This window comes from Neoarius graeffei, chromosome 25 (genome assembly GCF_027579695.1).
Source record: "Neoarius graeffei isolate fNeoGra1 chromosome 25, fNeoGra1.pri, whole genome shotgun sequence".
Classification (NCBI taxonomy): Eukaryota; Metazoa; Chordata; class Actinopteri; order Siluriformes; family Ariidae; genus Neoarius; species Neoarius graeffei.
In genome coordinates, this window is record NC_083593.1 from 12,774,675 (window position 1) to 12,796,716 (window position 22,042).

The 22,042-nt window shown below is 41.3% G+C and overlaps 1 long non-coding RNA gene across 1 annotated transcript; it reads left to right on the forward strand.

The window, feature by feature from the left end:
- The first annotated feature begins 3,228 nt into the window (after window positions 1-3,228).
- Window positions 3,229-21,200, forward strand: LOC132873700 (uncharacterized). Its single transcript, XR_009651593.1, has 2 exons — window positions 3,229-3,457; window positions 20,264-21,200. It is a non-coding gene; the product is annotated as an uncharacterized LOC132873700 (long non-coding RNA).
- The last annotated feature ends 842 nt before the right edge of the window (window positions 21,201-22,042 follow it).

Sequence of the window (22,042 nt, forward strand, 5' to 3'; positions counted from 1 at the left end):
GTTGATTTTAAAAGTAACTAAGTAAATTATATGGGGAAATAAATACTGAAAGTAGACTGCCGTTCAGATTTTTTAAGTTTAGGTCATGGAAAGAATTTTCCCAACACCCAATTATTTTTCTTTAGAGGAACGAAAGCTACTGAATTCAAATCACAGACTTCCAATTTTATTAGTTTTTTTTTTTAATGAACAATTAATGAATTTAGGGCCATGCGGCCTGAAATTCTCCGCTATTATTTCCTGCTTCACCATAACCCAATACAAGATACTACGTCATGCATCATGTGGTGGGCTTTCCCTATTTGCACAAGGCATTGTGGGAAGCAAATTTGAAACAGGAGAGAACGACAGAGGATGCAAACTGTTGAGCAACTGAAATTGTATATCAGGCAAGAATGGGACAACATTTGAAGAGTTTGGTTCCAAAACGCGATAAATGCCAAATTTGAAAAATTGAAACTCCCACCACCAAACCATCAGAAATTATCATATCTCACTCGTACCATATTCAGTTTTCACCAAAACACTAGCCTGGCAAGCCAGACTAAATGTGAATATTTAGTCTGGCCTTGATCCGTAGACATTTCCGAAGGGGGTGGGAGGAACAAACCGCTGTCTTTCAAACTGTCTCTGTGCGTATAGGCCAACGCTCTGACCAATCAGCGCAACAGTGACTGTGACATAGTCAGAGCGACAGAAAGCAGTGGGGGAGGCCTTGAAATAAATAATTTTTCAAAATGCGTATTAATTAATAAACAGGTTCTAGATATTAAGAAGTTTGGAGATAATGACCACAAGTTTGAAGTCTGTACCACATACACTCATTTTTTTTTCCAAGTGTTTTTCAAGGGTTTGATTAAACTGTTTTTGAGAGTTTTTATTTAGTGGTGTTTGGTGAAATAATTTCCCTTAAATTTAAAATAATGGGAAAATAAGAAACAATCAAAAAGTAATGTTTCAAAGCTGTTTATTAATTCTTCGTACTGCACAAACTAGCCCCATCCTTTTGGCTACGAGCGGAGCCAGCTGGTAGATCAGACTTTTGCCATAGCCGGTCGGCAAAACAGCGAAAACGTCCTTCTTGAAAAGGAATGAGCGGAGAGCCTCTTCCTGCTCATGTTTCAACGAAAACTCCAAGTCTAATTCTTCTAAAACTGATTCCAAAGCGGAGTCAAACGCGCGCTGTTCACTAGCCCGTAGCCATCTTTCCTGTTGTGCTTTCTCCAGCGTCGCGCAGCTTTGTCGTCACTCCTGCAAAAGCCCGCCCAAAGAATCCAAACAAAAACCTTGCGTTGTGATTGGCGGGCACGATTTGATGCCCGGGGTGTTTTTGTTTATATGGTGCGAGGCTAGACCCACTCGCTAGGCAAAAATATTTTTGGCCGCTAGACGGGTGGGTCTAGTTTACTAGGCTACCAAAACACAATATCTGCCATTGATTTACACATGGGTGGCATGGTGGTGTAGTGGTTAGCGCTGTTGCCTCACAACAAGAAGGTCTGGGTTCGAGCCCCGTGGCGGGCAAGGGCCTTTCTGTGTGGAGTTTGCATGTTGTCCGCATGGGTTTCCTCCGGGTGCTCCGGTTTCCCCCACAGTCCAAAGACATGCAGGTTAGGTTAACTGGTGACTCTAAATTGACCGTAGGTGTGAATGTGAGTGTGAATGGTTGTCCGTGTCTATGTGTCAGCCCTGTGACACATAGACACGGACTGGTGACTTGTCCAGGGTGTACCCCACCTTTCGCCTGTAGTCAGCTGGGATAGGCTCCAGCTTGCCTGCGACCCTGTAGAACAGGATAAAGCGGCTACAGATAATGAGATGAGTTGATTTACACACTGCATTACGGCCTTTCATTCCAAAATGCAACAAGAGCCATCACCGATTTTTCTCAAAACCAGACATATCCATTTGGCCAATCAGAGGCCGCCATTGGCGTGAAGTCTTCTAAGATGGTTGCGCCCATGAAGTAGGAAATCGCTTCGTCATTTCTCGCATTTATTGGACAATTTCACGTTGAATTGTGAATTATTTCGATACAATAATCTATAAAATAAAATAATCTGTCATGAAAGAACACGGTTAAATGCACTTTAAATAGAAAGGGATATGTAGCATTTTGGGGGAAAACGCTGAGGCGTGGATATGTAGTGACCTGACAAAAAATAATTACTTGGTTCAGTTAAAAGCTGTTAATTAGTTCCGGATTTCATTTTTGAACTTTATTATCATTAAGGAGTTAGTCAATAAATTTTAAAACAGGATACAGTGGTTTTCCTTTTATCACTTCCTGTTATCAGAAAAAGTGATTTTTTTCAAAACAGTGGAACTGGATATATCGCGTTTTGGAACCAAACTCTTCATTTTTCTTTCAAAACTACAGCAATTGGTCCCCTCAGTTCCCAAACGTTCACAGAGTGTTGTTAAAAGCAGAGATGATGCAACACAGAAGCAAACATGCCCCTGTCCCAACGTTTTTGAAACATGTTGCCGATATCAAATTCAAAATGAGCATATATTTTTTCAAAAAACAATAAAATTTCTCAGTTTCTAGATTTAACATGTTGTCTTTGTACTATTTTCAATGAAATGTAGGGTTTAAATGATTTGCAAATCTTTTACACAGCGTCCCAACTTTTTTGGAATTGGGATTGAAATTGAAATTGCTGTGGTGTGGATCCAATCTGCAATTCTACCTATAACATAACATAACATAACATAACATAACATAACATTTTGTGAGCTCAACATGAACATATAATGTGAAAGAAATATAAAACATTGTTTCCTGTGGTACAGTTCATGTCAAACATAATAAGTCACCCCATGGCTTTTTCAAATATTTACTATTTTCCACAAAGTTGTATAAAGTTGGGATTTTCCATTTGACTAATTACATTGCGCTACACTACTCCCTACCTCTTTGGCCATCTCTGTTGCCATGGAAACTTTAACGGCTGTTTGACGTCTATGATCAAAAGATGTTAACTGTACAGGTTTGAACAATCCAATGTGGATTTCTCTGATAATTATATAACCATCTCATCATCAAGAGTCAGCATTTCTTTGTGTATGTGCGAAAGCACTTGGCCAGATGAGGATGGGGTGGTGCACGTGGCATTCATCTCCATGTTGGGTGGATCCAGTTTAGCTGTGGTGCTACTTCCTGTAAGCTGTTGCTTGCCTTCTCATTTTCTCACCTCAGCTGCTTTGACTTATTGCAACGGAATGTCAGATTAAGGTGTGTCTTTCCGTTTCCAGCAAGGAGATGAAGGAGAAAATTGCCATTGTGTGAGTGTGTAAGGAAGCCACATCCTAAACAAACGATAGCCTGAATCCCCACACCTCTCTCACTGACACCTTAAGGGTCAGATCCCTGGCTATTCCTCAAGTTTTGTTTTCTTTGGACAGAAATCGCTTGCTACAAAAAGAGGAAACTGCAGCACGGGCTAATGTTCAGGTATGCTATCCACCCTCCCGTTAACTCTGGCCAGTTAAAATAAATGCTTTTTGAGCTCAGGCCAACTGGTGAAGCCCTTTCACCGTTCCAGCTTTCTGTCCAAAATGAAATCGACATTCCACCTTCTGAAAAGACAAATACAAAACACGATCTCTTTTGCAGATGCGGTTTTAAAGTACAGTATGTGACCAGAGGCGCAAACGGTAAAAAAAAAAGAAGTTTCCATGAATTCTTTAGCACTCCTTTGCACAGGCTTGCAAATGTGTGGCAAGCACTCAAACGTGTTTGCTCTTCTGAGTCATTGATGGTTGTCGCATTTGCTTCTTGAGTTACTTGAGAATCCGCCACACTTCAGAGTGTAAATCAGATTCTTAAGTGTTAGAACATATTTTCACCTGTCAGTGTGTTATCCACTCTCCAAATACTGAGTCGCACAACCCATTAGTGTGTGTGACTCTGTGCTAGAACAAATCTCTCTCAAATCAAAACCAGTGAGATCTGAGGTATTAGCTGGTACTGATACGAAGCAGGGGGCTGTATCCCATCCACAAGTTGATAATTTTCCTATTACAGCATGTCCCAAAGTGTTGCCTTTCTCTCATCGGATAGCAATTCGCCAATGGTTATAATTTTTGGATGAATCATTGATACAACTTGCATTTGAACCTTTTAGTTTTGTGGAACATGTGCAAGACAGGTTATTTCCTGCTATCTCTTCGGTTACTCGCTCTTGAAGACCACAAAATGAAGAGTTTGGCTTCAAAACGCTATATATCCAATCCCTTTTTTTTTTTAGAAAAATCAATTTTTTCTGATAACAGGAAGTGATAAAAGGAAAACCACTGTATCCTGTTTTAAAATTTATTGACTAACTCCTTAATGATAATAAACTTCAAAAATGAAATCCGGAACTAATTAGCAGCTTTTAACTGAACCAAGTAATAATTTTTTTGTCAAGTCGCTACATATCAACGCCACGGCATTTTCCCCAAAATGCTACATATCCCTTTCTATTTAAAGTGCATTTAACCGTGTTCTTTCATGACAGATTATTTTATTTTATAGATTATTTTATTTTTTAGATTAGTTTATGGGTGGCACGGTGGTGTAGTGGTTAGCGCTGTTGCCTCACAGCAAGAAGGTCTGGGTTCGAGCCCCGTGGCTGGCGAAGGCCTTTCTGTGTGGAGTTTGCATGTTCTCCCCGTGTCCGCATGGGTTTCCTCCGGGTGCTCCGGTTTCCCCCAGAGTCCAAAGACATGCAGGTTAGGTTAACTGGTGACTCTAAATTGACCGTAGATGTGAATGTGAGTGTGAATGGTTGTCTGTGTCTATGTGTCGGCCCTGTGATGACCTGGCGACTTGTCCAGGGTGTACCCCGCCTTTCGCCCGTAGTCAGCTGGGATAGGCTCCAGCTTGGCTGCGACCCTGTAGAACAGGATAAAGCAGCTAGAGATAATGAGATGAGATGAGATTAGTTTATCAAAATTATTCAGAATTCAGCGTGAAATTGTCCAATAAATGCAAGAAGTGACGAAGCTATTTCCTACTTCATGGGCACAGCCATCTTAGAAGACTTCACACCAATGGTGGCCTCTGATTGGCCAAATGGATATGTCTGGTTTTGAGAAAAATCGGTGATGGCTCTTGTTGCGTTTTGGAATGAAAGGCCATAATGCAGTGTGTAAATCAATGGCAAAAACTGAATATGGTACAAGTAAGATATGATAATTGCTGATGGTTTGGTGGCAGGAGTTTAAATTTTTCAAATTTGGCATTTATCACATTTTGGAACCAAACTCTTCAAATGTAGTTGCCAAATTACCAAGAAGTTCTGAAGAAAGTTGCAGTTTTACCTTTAGCTGTTACAAAGTACTGCCACTGAAGACGCTTTCTATAAGTGCAAATATCAATAAATATCAATTAAAAAAACCTGAATACGTTTTTATTTGTTAAATAACAACAAAGTGTTTTAATTTGTTCATCAGACTTAAATGATGTGGAGCCATACAAGACCCTGCTGTTACTATAGAAACAAAAGTGCATGAATGCTGTATAAATCTGCGATTTGGCATTCAGCTAGCTGTTATAGAATATCGATCAACACCTTCTGACTAGGCGGCACGGTGGTGTAGTGGTTAGCACTGTCGCCTCACAGCAAGAAGGTCCTGGGTTCGAGCCCCGGGGCCGGCGAGGGCCTTTCTGTGTGGAGTTTGCATGTTCTCCCCGTGTCCGCGTGGGTTTCCTCCGGGTGCTCCAGTTTCCCCCACAGTCCAAAGACATGCAGGTTAGGTTAACTGGTGACTCTAAATTGACCGTAGGTGTGAATGTGAGTGTGAATGGTTGTCTGTGTCTATGTGTCGGCCCTGTGATGACCTGGCGACTTGTCCAGGGTGTACCCCGCCTTTCGCCCGTAGTCAGCTGGGATAGGCTCCAGCTTGCCTGCGACCCTGTAGAAGGATAAAGCGGCTAGAGATAATGAGATGAGATGAGACCTTCTGACTAATCAGATCAGAATTCAGCAGTACTCTGGTATAAAATGCTGTAGCTCATAATCCCAAGTTTTTGACAGATCATGTCAACGGGTCCGAGTCAAATGTCCTAGTCAGGTGTCCTAAATTAAGGTCTCACAGGCATTTCCACTCCAGCATCCCTACTGTGTGCTGTGTTCTTCACTACACTGTTTAGCAATGTACTGTATATGAAATACAGATGTGTGGGCTTTGGATAGTAACCACTGAATGACTTTTACAGGACACATTCCAACTGAATTAGTAAAATCAAGCATCTGGAAAAATACTTCTGACATATATATATATATATATATCAGCAAGAAGGTTCTGGGTTCGAGCCCAGTGGCCAATGGGGGCCTTTCTGTGCGGAGTTCGCATGTTCTCTTCGTGTCTTTATGGGTATGGGTTTCCTCCAGGTGCTCCAGTTTCCCCCACAGTCCAAAGACATGCAGGTTAGGCTAATTGGTGGCTCTAAATTGACTGTAGGTGTGAATGTGAGTGTGAATGGTTGTTTATCTCTATGTGTCAGCCCTGTGATGATTTGACGACTTGTCCAGGGTGTATCCCGCCTCTCGTCCATAGTCAGCTGGGATAGGCTCCAGCTTGCCTACAGCCCTGTGCAGGATAAGCGGTTACGGGTAATGGATGGATGGATATATATTCGCGTCCCTGTAGTTTTGCTCTAGGTTCTCTGGTTTCCGCCCATCACTCAAAAACATGAATGTTCAAATGTGTGTGCATGTGATCCCCTGCCGTTCCATCCAGGCTGTATTCCTGCTTCTTCGCCAGTGCTCCCAGGATAGGCTCCGAATTCATGACCTAGAAAAATCAGGGCTTATTTCTTAAACATAGATACATTCATATATCGCACGCTGATCTCACGCCATGATATGCGATGATTATTGATAGGAGACAGCGAAGTCCAAACCGACTGAAGTTAGTAATTATTTTCATTATGCAAGTGCTTCATGTAAGCACTGAATCTCGTGTCATGCTGCAATTTCCAGCTTTTAACGTTTTTCTGTCTTATCTCTTAACCACCAGGGCCTCCACACTCTCTTTCCGTGTTTATAGACGTCACAAAAGTGCCTTGCACGCAGGGAAATGTGTTTTCCCAAGGAGCCTTTATGCCCTGACTGGGAAAGAAACAGGATATGACAATAAGAGATTAGCAGGTGCCCTTCACTTGGTCTTACGATTGATAACCACCCTGAAAAGTGGGGCTCTTTTTGTGTGTATTTAGAAGGTTACTCATTACTACTCTGTGATAATGCCTGGGCATCTCAAGACTTTCTGTAAGAAGAAGAAGAATCCTTTATTTGTCACATGCACACTCAAGCACAATGAAATTCATCCTCTGCATTTAACCCATCTGGGGCAGTAAACACACACACATACCCAGAGCAGTGGCCAGCCTGGGCAGTACCCAGGGAGCAGTTAGGGGTTAGGTACCTTGTTCAAGGGCACTTCAGCCCAAGGCCACCCCATGTTAACCTAACCACATGTCTTTGGACTGTGGGGGAAACTGGAGCACCCGGAGGAAACCCACGCAGACATGGGGAGAACATGCAAACTCCACACAGAAAGGCCCCACATCAGGCCCCACATCAGCAACTGGGCTTGAACCCAGAACCTTCTTGCTGTGAGGCGACAGTGCTAACCACTACACCACCATGTCGCCCAGGGATAACTACGAAAAAAAGAAAAAAAATCAAAGCACCACATCAGTTATGAACATAACACACATAATATTCAAATATTATCATCATTATTTCAGTGAAATTAATAATACTGTGTACTGTTTTTTTTTCTTCCTGAACTTTCATGCTAGGCTAGGTTGACATTATTTATAAGCCCAATCAATGAGCAGTCAAACACTCGAATAATTATAAGAACTCAACAAAAAATATCATTTTAAAAAATTAATTAACCCTTTGATGCAAAACATGGGTCAAAAGTGACCCGGCTGAGTTTTTATCTTCTATATCTTTGCAATAAATTAATTCCATCATTCAGTATTAAAGGTATTCCTCAATTAACTTGTTTTTGATCATCATACATCCTTATTTTTTTTTCCTTTCTTACTTTTTGAATAGGCGGCACGGTGGTGTAGTGGTTAGCGCTGTCGCCTCACAGCAAGAAGGTCCTGGGTTCGAGCCCCGGGGCCGGCGAGGGCCTTTCTGTGCGGAGTTTGCATGTTCTCCCCGTGTCCGCGTGGGTTTCCTCCGGGTGCTCCGGTTTCCCCCACAGTCCAAAGACATGCAGGTTAGGTTAACTGGTGACTCTAAATTGACCGTAGGTGTGAATGTGAGTGTGAATGGTTGTCTGTGTCTATGTGTCAGCCCTGTGATGACCTGGCGACTTGTCCAGGGTGTACCCCGCCTTTCGCCCATAGTCAGCTGGGATAGGCTCCAGCTTGCCTGCGACCCTGTAGAAGGATAAAGCGGCTAGAGATAATGAGATGAGATGAGATTCAGTATTAAAGGTATTCCTCAATTAACTTGTTTTTGATCATCATACATCCTTATTTTTTTTTCCTTTCTTACTTTTTGAATAGGCGGCACGGTGGTGTAGTGGTTAGCGCTGTCGCCTCACAGCAAGAAGGTCCTGGGTTCGAGCCCCGGGGCCGGCGAGGGCCTTTCTGTGCGGAGTTTGCATGTTCTCCCCGTGTCCGCGTGGGTTTCCTCCGGGTGCTCCGGTTTCCCCCACAGTCCAAAGACATGCAGGTTAGGTTAACTGGTGACTCTAAATTGACCGTAGGTGTGAATGTGAGTGTGAATGGTTGTCTGTGTCTATGTGTCAGCCCTGTGATGACCTGGCGACTTGTCCAGGGTGTACCCCGCCTTTCGCCCGTAGTCAGCTGGGATAGGCTCCAGCTTGCCTGCGACCCTGTAGAAGGATAAAGCGGCTAGAGATAATGTGATGTGATGTGACTTTTTGAATAAAAACCCTTTTTGTATCACTACCCTTCTAATGCACAACATGGGTCAAAAACGACCTGCATTCATTTTCCAGGTTATTTCATGTATGGCTGAGTGTTTCTGATATACTTTTGAAATAAATTCATTTTGTCATTTACTTTTCCAAATATGCAGTAAATATCTTGTTTTTGTTTAGCACAAATTATCATTTTTATTTTTCCTTTCTTAAGTTATGAACAAGCACAGCTTTTGTAATTCTACATCAAGTTTACACACATGGGTCAGAACCGACCCGCATGCATTTACTCCAGCGTTTGGTGGGAACTGTGAATTGTGCTTGTGTCAGACATTTCGCAGCTCAGCACAGCGCCCTTTGCCCATCTCATACATGTAAGTAATGTTTTTCAATTGTTCTAACATTACCTTAGAAAAAAATTGATTATGTTTAGGTTACCTTGAGAGTGAGTAGATTACTTGTCAGAAAGTTACAAGTAATTACTATTAGCTACCGAGCTGTTGACATATTCTACTTTAGTTAGCTAATTTTATTGTAGTTGGCTTAGCTAACTACATAGTTAATAAATAAATAACTGGCCCCATTCACTGCTAAAGTAATTACTTGAAACAAATTATTATTATAGTATTAAGACGTTTAATTTTAAATCAAGGGGCGGCACGGTGGTGTAGTGGTTAGCGCTGTCGCCTCACAGCAAGAAGGTCCGGGTTCGAGCCCTGTGGCCGGCGAGGGCCTTTCTGTGCGGAGTTTGCATGTTCTCCCCGTGTCTGCATGGGTTTCCTCTGGGTGCTCTGGTTTCCCCCACAGTCCAAAGACATGCAGGTTAGGTTAACTGGCGACTCTAAATTGACCGTAGGTGTGAATGGTTGTCTGTGTCTATGTGTCAGCCCTGTGATGACCTGGCGACTTGTCCAGGGTGTACCCCGCCTTTCACCCATAGTCAGCTGGGATAGGCTCCAGCTTGCCTGCGACCCTGTAGAACAGGATAAAGCGGCTACAGATAATGAGATGAGATGAGATTTCAAAAGATAGAGCAAAGAAAAACTCAGTCAGCATGAAATAACCTGGAAAATGAATACGGGTCATTTTTGGCCCATGTTGTGCATTAAAAGGGGTGTGCATTGCCATACCTGTCAACCCTCCCGTTTTTCCCGGGAAATCCCTTATTTTGACTTATTTCCCGCTGTCTTCCTGTTTTTTTATTTTCCCAAAAATATCCCGTATTTTCACAATATAAAAAAGTCGGTAGGTTCAGAATTCATGACGCGCCTCTGACAAGAGTTTACAGCAGGAAGTCGGGCCATGAATTCACGTCCCCGCCCTCTCAGGCATCAGTAATTACAGAACTACGTCCGGAGGCGAGGCTGAGCAAGTGATTAGGTCCAGTGTTGCCAGATTGGGCAGTTTCAAGTGCTTTTTGGCGGGTTTTGAACATATTTTGGGCTGGAAAACGTCAGCAGTATCTGGCAGCACTGATTAGGTCTGAGGTGAAGATGGCGATGCTAATAGCTAAGAAAAACATTAGCCTCTCTTTCTTTGATGATTTCAACAAGTGCATGGCTGGAATGTTCCCAGACTCTTCCATCGCAAAGAAATTTTCCATGGGGAAAACGAAAGCCTCCTAAATAATCAAAGGTAAGCTACACATGTTTACATTAAGTATGTCCTGGCTAAGACCTCATAAATAGCCTCGTGTAAACTAATTGGTGTATTAACTGTTTTATCCACTCATTGTCTATTTTATTTTCTATCTGAAACTTACCCATTTTAAATCACTCTTGGTTTAATATCTTATATTACTCTTTATCTCTTTAGTACTCTATCTATCTATCTATCTATCTATCTATCTATCTATCTATCTAGTGTTCTGAGGCCATGACTATGGTAAAACCATAATAAATTGCAATGGAATTGAATTTATTGACTGGTTATATAATGACCTTTCTTATTTTAACATAAGATACGTATTTTAGCCCTTAATTTGGGAAATAATTGGTACCACTGAAAGCAAATAAAAATAAATGTATAGTTTATTCACAAATGCACTCTATAAACCATAAGCATATTGAGTTTGGGTCTTGGCTATCACCAACATGCACCAGAGTACAGGAAATCACAAATACTAGATAGAAAATTGCCCCCCATTCAACTACACACCCACTTTTGGTGAAGGGTACGACTTTCCGAAATTTTCCCTTATTTTGAGTTAAAAATCTGGGAAATATCCCTTTTTTTCAAACCTCAAAGTTGACAGGTATGGTGTGCATATGTTTTGCATCAAAGGGTTAAAAATGACTCTTGGTGATGCTTTCAGATCCCCAAGCTGAAAACATGCTCCAGCAAGTAAATCAAAATCTGAAAGCATGAATGTTGCCTCCTGCAGGCAGAACACCATAATTCCCTGTTAAGTTCAAATGATACACAGTAAATCAAATTATTTTTAAAAAGGAGCTGACTCCTTCGATTTCTGCTTTATGGTAACAATATTATTGCTTATGCTATCAATATTGGTGAATGTCAGACACTAAATTGGTTAAATTATGCCATGAAGCATAATTTAACCAATTCTCCGCAAAGTATACAAGATATCATAGGCATAATGGCAACAGGCTTTAAAGTGCATATCAGGGGTAAATTCAGGAGCAACATCAATGTAATTCTCCTATTTTATATTAAACTTTGGTCAAATAGGTGGCACGGTGGTGTAGTGGTTAGCACTGTCGCCTCACAGCAAGAAGGTCCGGGTTCGAGCCCCATGGCCGGCGAGGCCCTTTCTGTGTGGAGTTTGCATGTTCTCCCCGTGTCCGCGTGGGTTTCCTCCAGGTGCTCCGGTTTCCCCCACAGTCCAAAGATATGCAGGTTAGGTTAACTGGTGACTCTAAATTGACCGTAGGTGTGAATGTGAGTGTGAATGGTTGTCTGTGTCTATGTGTCAGCCCTGTGATGACCTGGCGACTTGTCCAGGGTGTACCCCGCCTTTCGCCCGTAGTCAGCTGGGATAGGCTCCAGCTTGCCTGCGACCCTGTAGAACAGGATAAAGTGGCTAGAGATAATGAGATGAGACTTTGGTCAAATATCTGTTGCATTTTGTGTAATTTGTTTTACCTTGCGCAATACCAGAAAAATTCAGTTGAAATCAAGCCATTTGAGGCGAATTGGTCCGCCTCTGAAAAAACTTGCCATTTGGATTTCCCGGCAAACATTGATTTTCGTGACGGCACGTGCGGGACGCCTCCTTCTGAATCCTACGTCAGCGCTGGTTTGTTTATGAGAAAACGACCGTATTATTTACATCCCCGGTGTTGTCTCCGTCGTCTTCACTGCTTGAATCATCATCAAATCCAAACAGATGAAGCCCCAATCCTGACATCTCATTATAGTCTTCATCCAAAGGTGAAATAACATTGCGCTCAGGTGACAATTCCATATTTCAATGCAAAATTGCTAGCTGCTAAACTTGGTCTACACAGGCTGTGCACTGAAACCGTGCAAGCTCTCGCAGCCTGCTGGCGCTTCCGCAGGTGACGTCACGAATCTGGCTCCAGACTCCCTTGGGATTTTTCCAGACGCGTTTTGTTATTTTATTTTTTTCTGCTGTAGACAGATGGCCTTGTGCAAAATTACCCTTCTGGATGAGTGTGTAAAGGGACATACTTTCATATAAAAAAACCCAAAATTGGTCCAAGATATGCACTTTAAGACAATGTTGAATATGACGTCTATGTCGACTGCACTGTCTTGTTAAGTCTGCAGTGTGCTCACTTCCTACAGCGCTAAATTCTACAGTCACTGACTTTGTTTATCCTGTTTCCTCCACAAAACGTGCTCCTCAAACACCCCAGCTGAGTAGTTTGCTAGGTTCAGCATACAGTGGTCCATTTAATAGTTTAATCATTAGCCTGCAGGTGCTAATTTACATACTCGGTTAAAAAAAAAAAAAGTAGAAATGAGTTTGTATCTCTTTAGAAACAATTTGTGTTGGTTAAAGAATCATAATTGGATTTCCTGTTATGCTTTGAGTCATAATTCAAGAAAAAAAATTACTGACACATTTCCTTTAGAGGAAAAACAAGCAAAAGTCATAAAGGGAGTAAAGGTGTGTGTTGTTTAATCTGCACAGTAACTGAAGATGGCAAACAAACTGCAATAGTTTTACACTGAGAAATTCACCTTGATAGTGTTATTTTGCAAGTGTAAGCAAATGAAACATCGGGAGATTTCATGGCGTTCTAAGGCTGTTGCATAGGAAGTTCTGTGAAAGCAGCAAAAGGGGTGTGGATTGCGGAGGACGTGGGTGGGAATGGGGGATGTTGGGGGTTGTATCCTGATGGAAAGCGCTGAGGAAAGTGTGGCGGGGGCTTCCTACCGGAGAGATCGCTGCTTGGAGAACAATGCTGTGAAAAGCTGCCAACACCCATAGCAGGTCCCTGTGGAGTAAACCGTCATCCATCAACACTGAGACGTTCTGAGACGGCATGTCCAGCGCCTTCACTCTGTGTGAATGTTCTGCCTTTACAGCTGATCTGGGATCGGTTTAAACTGTGAGCTACAAATCAGTGACATGCTTTATAGTCGGTTCTTCACTGCTAAAGCTTTCAGAGGGTGTGAACCACATTCACCATCTCTAATTAAACACGTTCGATAAGCCTGCGGAAAAGCCTGACACTGCTGGCAGGAAATCTCACCCTGCTGAACATGCTGCAGTTGTGATAAGAACAAGTTCTTACAGTATAGCCTTAATGTAAACAGCGTTAGACGTAAAATGTGTATCATTTTTTATGTGAAAGCGTTTATAAGAGTCAAAGTTAATAGAGTCCAAATTAAAAATTTGGGGTCAAATGGTTGGATAATTGCAAAATCCAATATCATGCTTTTTTTTAATTAAAAAAAAAATTAAGCCTAAATCACAGCAACAAGGTTTTAACACAGACTACTGCTCTGGCCTCTTTGTGTCTGATTAGTTTGGAGCTTGCACATTTAACTTGAATACAGTTATTGATCTATTCATTGCCTTCAGGACGTGGAAAAAAATACCAAAAACAAAACAACCACAATGTACTGTATACCTAAGTGTAAGGATCAGTACTATGCATACAATTTAGCTAAACAAAATATATTTTTACTGTACAAAAGCTATACAAAATGCCCATGCTTAAATGATCGGAACTCTAGTAATCACAAATCACAGGTTTATATTAATGCACTCATGTTATTGTTTCTAACATCTAAGGCTACGTTTACATTAGACCGTATCTGTCTCGTTTTCTTCGCGGATGCACTGTCCGTTTACATTAAACCGCCTGGAAACGCCGGGAAACGGGAATCCGCCAGCGTCCACGTATTTAATCCAGATCGTGTCAGCTCCGGTGCTGTGTAAACATTGAGAATACGCGGATACGCTGTGCTGAGCTCTAGCTGGCGTCTCATTGGACAATGTCACTGTGACAGCCACCTTCCTGATTCGCTGGCGTTGGTCATGTGACGCGACTGCTGAAAAACGGCGCGGACTTCCGCCTTGTATCACCTTTCATTAAAGAGTATAAAAGTATGAAAATACTGCAAATACTGATGCAAATACTGCCCATTGTGTAGTTATGATTGTCTTTAGGCTTGCCATCCTTCCACTTGCAAGTAGTAAGTGATATGCGCTGGGATCACACACACAGTGGCTCAGTCCCGAATCGTGGCTTGTGCACTACACTCGCGCGCTGTGTGAGCTGCGCAGGGCCGGAGTGCGCACCCTCCAGAGGGCACTCGCTGTTCAGGGCGGAGTGATTTGGAGCGCAGGATGCCTGCGGAGCCGAGCGTATCCGTGTATTGGCGTTGCTATGTGCACGCAAATCGTGTATTGGTGTTGCTGTGTGCACGCTAATCGTTTTAAAAACGTCAATCTGATGATCTGCTGATACGGTCTAATGTAAACATGGGCTAAGACAGGGACTGGTTGTGGTATAAGAGGAATAAAGCACATTGGGATGTACTTTTATAGGAAAATAATCAACATCACGCCACTACATCATTGATTGTTGTATTTCATTCCTTACTTAGTAAATTTAAAATGCAAATATGTGAAATTTGAGGAGTTAAAAAATATTATTTTAATGTAAATGTGACTAAGTGAAAGTACATGCTTTAATTTTCTGATGAAGTATAAATCCCCTAAAATTATGCATAATTATTATAATAAGAAAAGTACAATTAGCTATATCTTTGAATATGGTACATACATTTGCAGTCAGATGTTTACGTACATGGACATGCACGTCATAGCAATATTGGGCTTTCAGTGCTGTTCTTGAACTGTTCCTTTTCTGTCACAAAATGCTTTAATAGAAAAAATAACCAACAATCCAAGAACGTGGTGCACATATTTTAATGGATTTTAGGTTTTCTGAAATCACCACAAGGTAAAACTTATACATACAGGATAAAAAAAAAACCCTATATGTATACATCCACTTAGATTATTAATTCAGTGGTGTTGAAAGTTCCAAAATGTCTTTTAACTTGCTAAGGTCAAGGCCTCTTAACTTCCTGTTAGTGAGCATGATTGACTACAGCTGGTAGCTTCTCTGTGCCAACATAAAAAGCAGGTTTGTTTGACAGCACTCATTGGATTGACCAACACACAGTACAATCGGAAAGTCCAAAGAGCTCAGTGCAGATCTGAGCGAGAGGACCATTCAGTAACACAACTCAGGAAGGTGCCTTGGAGCCATTTCTAAACAACTGCAGATTCCAAGATCATCTTTTCAATCGTATGTAAGTGCAAGTCATTGGGAGGTGTAACCACTTTGCCAAGGCACTTTGCTGGAAGAAGATCTAAATTGTCAACATCAACTAAGAGGAAATTAGTTTGGATGGTCAGGAACAACCCAGGAACCACCAAGGCACAGGCCTGTCATGAACTGGAAGCTGTTGGAACACTGTTGAGAGTCAAGTGAGTTTTACATCACCATGAACTGAGAGGCTACCATCCAAAAAAGAAACCCTTGCTTCAAAAAGTTTACAGCTGACCACATGGACAAAGAGAAAAAAAAACCTTCTGGAGGAGAGTTTTATGGTCCGATGAGGTAAAGATTCAGTTGTTTGGCCACAATGACCAGAGCCACAGAGGAACATTGTACCAACGGTGAAGCATGGTGGTGGTAGCATCATCCTTTGGGGCTGTTTTGCTGCCAGTGGAACTGGTGCATTGCACAAAAAAAGCGGATGTAATAATGAAGAAGAAGAAGAAGAAGAAGAAGAAGAAGACCTACCTCAGAATTCTTCAGCATAACCTCAAACCATGAGAAACTTGGATGCAGTTGGGTGTTTCAACAGGACAATGACACAAAACACACATCAGAGCTAGTTGTGGAATGGATAAAGCAGACTAACGTAAAGCAAACAAGTCCTGATCTCAACCCTATCAAAAATATGGGGATTGTCCTTAAAAGTTAGGTCCATGCCTGGAAACACACAAATTGAATTGAACTCTATCAATTCTGCCATGAAGAGTGGTCAAATGTCCAACCAGAATTTTGCCAGAAGCTTGTTGATGGCTACCAAAAGCATGTAGTCAAGCTGATACTTGCTAGGGAACATCTAACCAAATATTAGGTGTGCTGTATGAGTAAGTTTGACGGTCTTATGCAAAGTGAATTATTGTTTAAGATCATTTCACTTGTTACCTGGTCCCTAACATTTTTAGTTAGCATATGCCTTCTTTTTAAATTTATGAAGGAATAAGTAGGTGCTACACAGACAATAAACTTCTTTAAAGCACTCCACTGCTGAAGAGAGGACATTGATGTGACCTGCATTATAAATGGTTCTGGGATGTTTAAACACATGCAAATAACTGAAGTTTGAGAAGCAGACGGAGCTAAGCTCATGGGTATACTTTGGCTTAGCACAGTTTCCATGCCTTAAGCACTGCACTAATTTATTTTTTATTCCAGTGCTCCAAGGACATGCGATTTGAAATTCTACCTCCACGTATCTGTCTTTAGAGTGCAAGCGATGACATCAGCAGGTCACTTTTACCTCTCACAATACTCATGCAAAAGCGTAGACGTTAATGACAGTCATACTAACTCACATTTAATAAGGTTTCCTTTTTAAAACAGGTGCCACAACCAGAACATCCCTTACAAAAAAAGAAGTTTATTCAAGTGTGCTTCTAGTATACGTCTTTTAAACTAAAAATAAGAGAGTATGCTTTCAGTTTACTTTTTATTTACTTATCAGAGATATACTTAATAAAGTTATATATAAGTATACTTGGCTTATACTGAAAAGTATATAGAAAAGTCTAAGTATATTAAGCTTATACTTAAACTTTTGATCAAGATATACTTAACAAGAGTGGAATAAAGTATTAAAATATTTGTGCCTTATGTTTAAGTGTACTTGCCCTGTAGTTGTGCTTCAGCATTGTTGACTCTTAGGTATGTCTGTGGTTCCATATAAGGTTTTTTTTTTATTATTATTTCTCCTGAGTGGAATAATTAAATTTTATTATTTATTTCTTTTGAGCTTGGATGTCAATTTCAGTTGTCATTGCCATGTTTTTATACTTTGGCATTTAATACAATGTTGCTTTAAATTTTGATTTTTAAAGAAAATGAATATGTTCTTGTGGCAGCGGGGGCGTGGTCAAGCGCCGGTCTGTGACAGGAGGGTGGAGCCAGGGAAGGTGAGTGGCAGAATCACTACACCTGATGGTAATTAACCTGTGTTTGTGTGTCTTCCCAGTAACCGCGCCCTATTTAAGGAGGCAGAGGGAGAGCAGAGGAGAGCTCTTCCCGGGACAAGAACACAGCGTGTGTGTGTATTAAATAGAAAAACGGTATTGTTACACTGAAAAGTCTGGCAATAAAAGCCGATTTGTACCTGAAGCTTTGTCCTGCCGTCCTCTGTGCTCCACCCACACCTCAGAGAGCTCTACAGTGGTACCGAAACCCGGGACACAGAAGGGAGGGGAGAAGAGAAGACGTCGTCGGCCGTCCTCGCCCCATTCCCCCACCACGGAGGCGGGGGCCGGCTCCACCCCAGCCGGCCCGCCGCACCCGTGGTGCCCTCCCGTTTCTCCCTTCTGTGTCTGTCTCTCCCCCCCCCTCAGGTGAGTGAGCCCCAGAGCACAGGTGCAGAGGGAAAGCCCGGGCCGGTTTGCTGGCGCTGCGGGGAGCTGGGCCACCTGCAACAACAGTGCGCAGCAATGAAGGATCATTTGGCGGCTGTTCCGGTGGCAGGACGGCCGACGACGTCTTCTCTTCTCCCCTCCCTTCTGTGTCCTGGGTTTCGGTACGACTGTAGAGCTCTCTGAGGTGTGGGTGGAGCACAGAGGACGGCAGGACAAAGCTTCAGGTACAAATCGGCTTTTATTGCCAGACTTTTCAGTGTAACAATACCGTTTTTCTATTTAATACACACACACGCTGTGTTCTTGTCCCGGGAAGAGCTCTCCCTCTGCCTCCTTAAATAGGGCGCGGTTACTGGGAAGACACACAAACACAGGTTAATTACCGTCAGGTGTAGTGATTCTGCCACTCACCTTCCCTGGCTCCGCCCTCCTGTCACAGACCGGCGCTTGACCACGCCCCCGCTGCCACAGTTCTTAATCCTGAGTATCTGTTGTTATTTTGTGAATTCTTACCTTTATAACTTCATTGTAACTTAAGGTACAAAACACTTAAGTTGTCTACTGGTAGTGTGCATGAGGTAAGGGTTAGGGCTAGAAAACTAATAGTATACCTAGAAGGGTAATTGCAGTATACTTCAAAACTCAAAAGTGGAGTAGATGTATATAAACAGTAACTAATAGTATATTTCCAATATGCTATAAAGTATACTTTTATAAACTAAAAAGTGGACTAGAAGTGTGTAACGAATAAACCAATAGTATATTTCCAGTATACTACAAAGTATACTTTAGTAAACTAAAAAAAAGTGGACTAGAAGTATAAAACAAGTAAACTCATAGTATATTTCCAGTATACTATGAAGTATGCTTTTGTAAACTAAAGAGTGGACTACAAGTAAAGAACTAGTAAACTATTAGTATATAAGTTTACTTGTGGTATACTTGCAGTACAAAATAAAAAATACTAGTTGTATACTCAAAGTTTACTTCTCTTAGACTTAAAGTATACTTTTTATCAACTAAAAGTGGGCCAATTTAGTCCCAAGAAGTATTAGATTACTTTACTTACAAGTATACTGTAAGTACATTATCAGTATACTTGGTACACAAAAGTATACTTAAGGAAATATACTTTACTTAAGTATACTTCATAAAATGAACTTGAAGTCTACTTCTTTTTGATAAGGGATGTCTAAATGACATTTCTGTTATCACTCAATAGAACTCTTCAATGCAATTAAGATCTATTTTTCTTTGTCATGTTAATCTGCTTACTGAGGGGCTTTTGCTGCCAAATGAAGGGGTCATAGGACAAACAGTTTGGTATTCACAAGGAACCCTACGAACAATGTGCATTTAAAGACAACAGCTCGATTTTACTTTCTGAAAATTCTCACATTTCAAAAATAGAATCGGATATGTATAATCAGAACAACTTCCTCCAAAGCCATCCTTTGTCATGTGTAGATGTTTAAATTTAGACCCTACAGTCTCACAATTGTCCTCTAAACTGGTTCTCAAGGGAAGGATACAGTGACTGGACGACAGGAATTTGCTTCACAGGCCATGTGCACCGTCACGTTCGAATGGACAACACTGCCAAAATACGTGTGTACAAGCACGCACTGATGTGTCTACTTACCTGTTTATAATACTATTAATAGCTGGTTGATTGCTACCTGAGAAAAATGGAGTAAAGGACTTTGGCAATACATGTTATAAGAGACCCAAAACAGAAATCATAATGAAACTTTAAAAATGTAAGAATATAGGAAGTAATTTGTGCTTCTTCAGAAACTTTATGCAACTTCTCCACTTTCTAGAGATTTTTTTTCCCCAAAGGACTTTCTGAAAATCCCATACAGCCACATTATTATTGAAATGCTTAGTTTAGTTGCCACAATATCATAATGGCCAATACCAGAAATATACTGTGGTTACAAGAATGAATGAATAAATAAATAAATAAATAAATGGGAAAAACATTGTTTTTTATATATGTTGACTGTAGTTGCATAATCCTGCACAAGTTCACGTTTAATTTTATATCTTATTTTTATATCTTATGCTTGCAATTTGTTAGTAACACTGCAGAAATTAATTAATTGCCAAAAAGTTGCCTATCACTGGCTAATAATACAGCTATGGAACAAAAAATTAAGAGACCATTTTTATGTGGATGTATGCAAGATTATCCTTATACAATCAATACAACCACTTTTTTTTTTTCAGAACACCACAATAATCCTGGGTAAGACTTCACTTTTACCCTCAGAACAGCCCAAATTCTTCATGACCTGGAATCTGGTGTTGGACACATTCCATTAAGGTTCTGGGCTGTGACTCTCCTGTTCTGCTACATCCTAAAGGTTGGGATCATCTATAGGATTCAGATCGGCGACTGCAGAGGCCGTTGAAGTATTGTGAACACGGTCATGTTCATGGAACCAGTTTGAGACAACTTTCTGACATGACACATTATCATGCGAGGACTCAAAGTCCCTCTCACACCAGAATCTGGACTTCCCAGGCAGTCTCCTGTCCCAGTACTAACCAACTCTTTAAGGTGTATGGGTGCAGCGCCAATCTCCATTTTGATAGCCCTCGGCTATCGAAATGTAACCCTATAGCTAGGGTTACAGAGGGGGGCTAGTCCTCTGGTAACCGCGAGGGTTTGACTCCCCACTCGCATCTGTATTGCAGCGTGCCTTGCCAGATGATAGTAGGTACCATTTTTATAATGGTCTTTGGTATGACCTGACCGCGAGTAGAACTCATGATCTCCCGGTCAAGAGGCGGACACGCTAACCACTAGGCCAACTTGCGGTCTCGTGCGAGGAGTAATCATTATCTAATGAGTAAATTGTGGCCATAAATGGATGCATGTGATCAGCAGTAATATTCAGGCTGACAGGAGTAGAACTTGATGCCGTCTTCTGCCTCCAATTCTCCTGATCCACCATGACCCTGATCAGGATAGAGTGGTTAGTGAGGATGAATGAATGAATGAATGAATGAATGATCATAGCATCTTTTTGATACTGGGCATTATGATATTGTGATAGTTAAATTAATCACCTTCAGAGATGTTTGCTTATAGTCACAGTCTGCCACTTTCTTTCTCCACTATTTGAATAAAAAATAGTATGTCTCTCTGTTTTTAACACCAGATTGCAGCTTTATTATGTTTGTGTTTTTTATATACATAAATATGCTAAATAAATGGGGCTACAGATGATTCAGTAAAACCTTTGCTATGGAAGGAATCGCTAATACCAGTGCTTTGTTACAGCAGTAATTTTTTCCACCACAGGAAAGCCTTTAGGACAAAGGACTTTGTGTTTTCTTAGTTTCTCAGTAATGTAATAAGGGAAAAAACAAGGCTTGTGAGGTAATGACTGTTTATAACTGTTATAATGAAAATGATAATAAGAATTAAATTGCTTTGCAGATGTGCCACAAGAAATGTAACTAAAAATGGATAAAAAATTTTTGAAGTTTATTTAATACAAAAATGTAAATGTTGACAAATTGTTGTGTGGTATAGCTGTGCTGTTGTGTTGTGTTGTATGTTGTGTTGTGTTATAGGAAAATAATCAACTATGGGGTGGTAACAACCCAAAACAAAGCAGCACACCACCCTCTCATTGATTGTTTGCCTTTCGTAGAACCCCTTCATGTTTTATTCCTTACATGATGATGACTTTTCAGAAAAGAGAGCAAAACTACTATTACTAGGCAGATCTATAGACTTTTATACGGTTTGCTGGCCGTGCTGTGAAAACTGTGCATGCAGACGCTCATCTAAGTTTCCAAATCTGTCATTGCTTAACTCTTGAATATGTTCTATCATGAACGGTATCAGGGCAGCACGGTGGCATAGTGGTTAGCGCTGTCGCCTCACAGCAAGAAGGTCCGGGTTCAAGCCCTGTGGCCGATGAGGGCCTTTCTGTGCGAAGTTTGCATGTTCTCCCCGTGTCTGCGTGGGTTTCCTCCGGGTGCTCCGGTTTC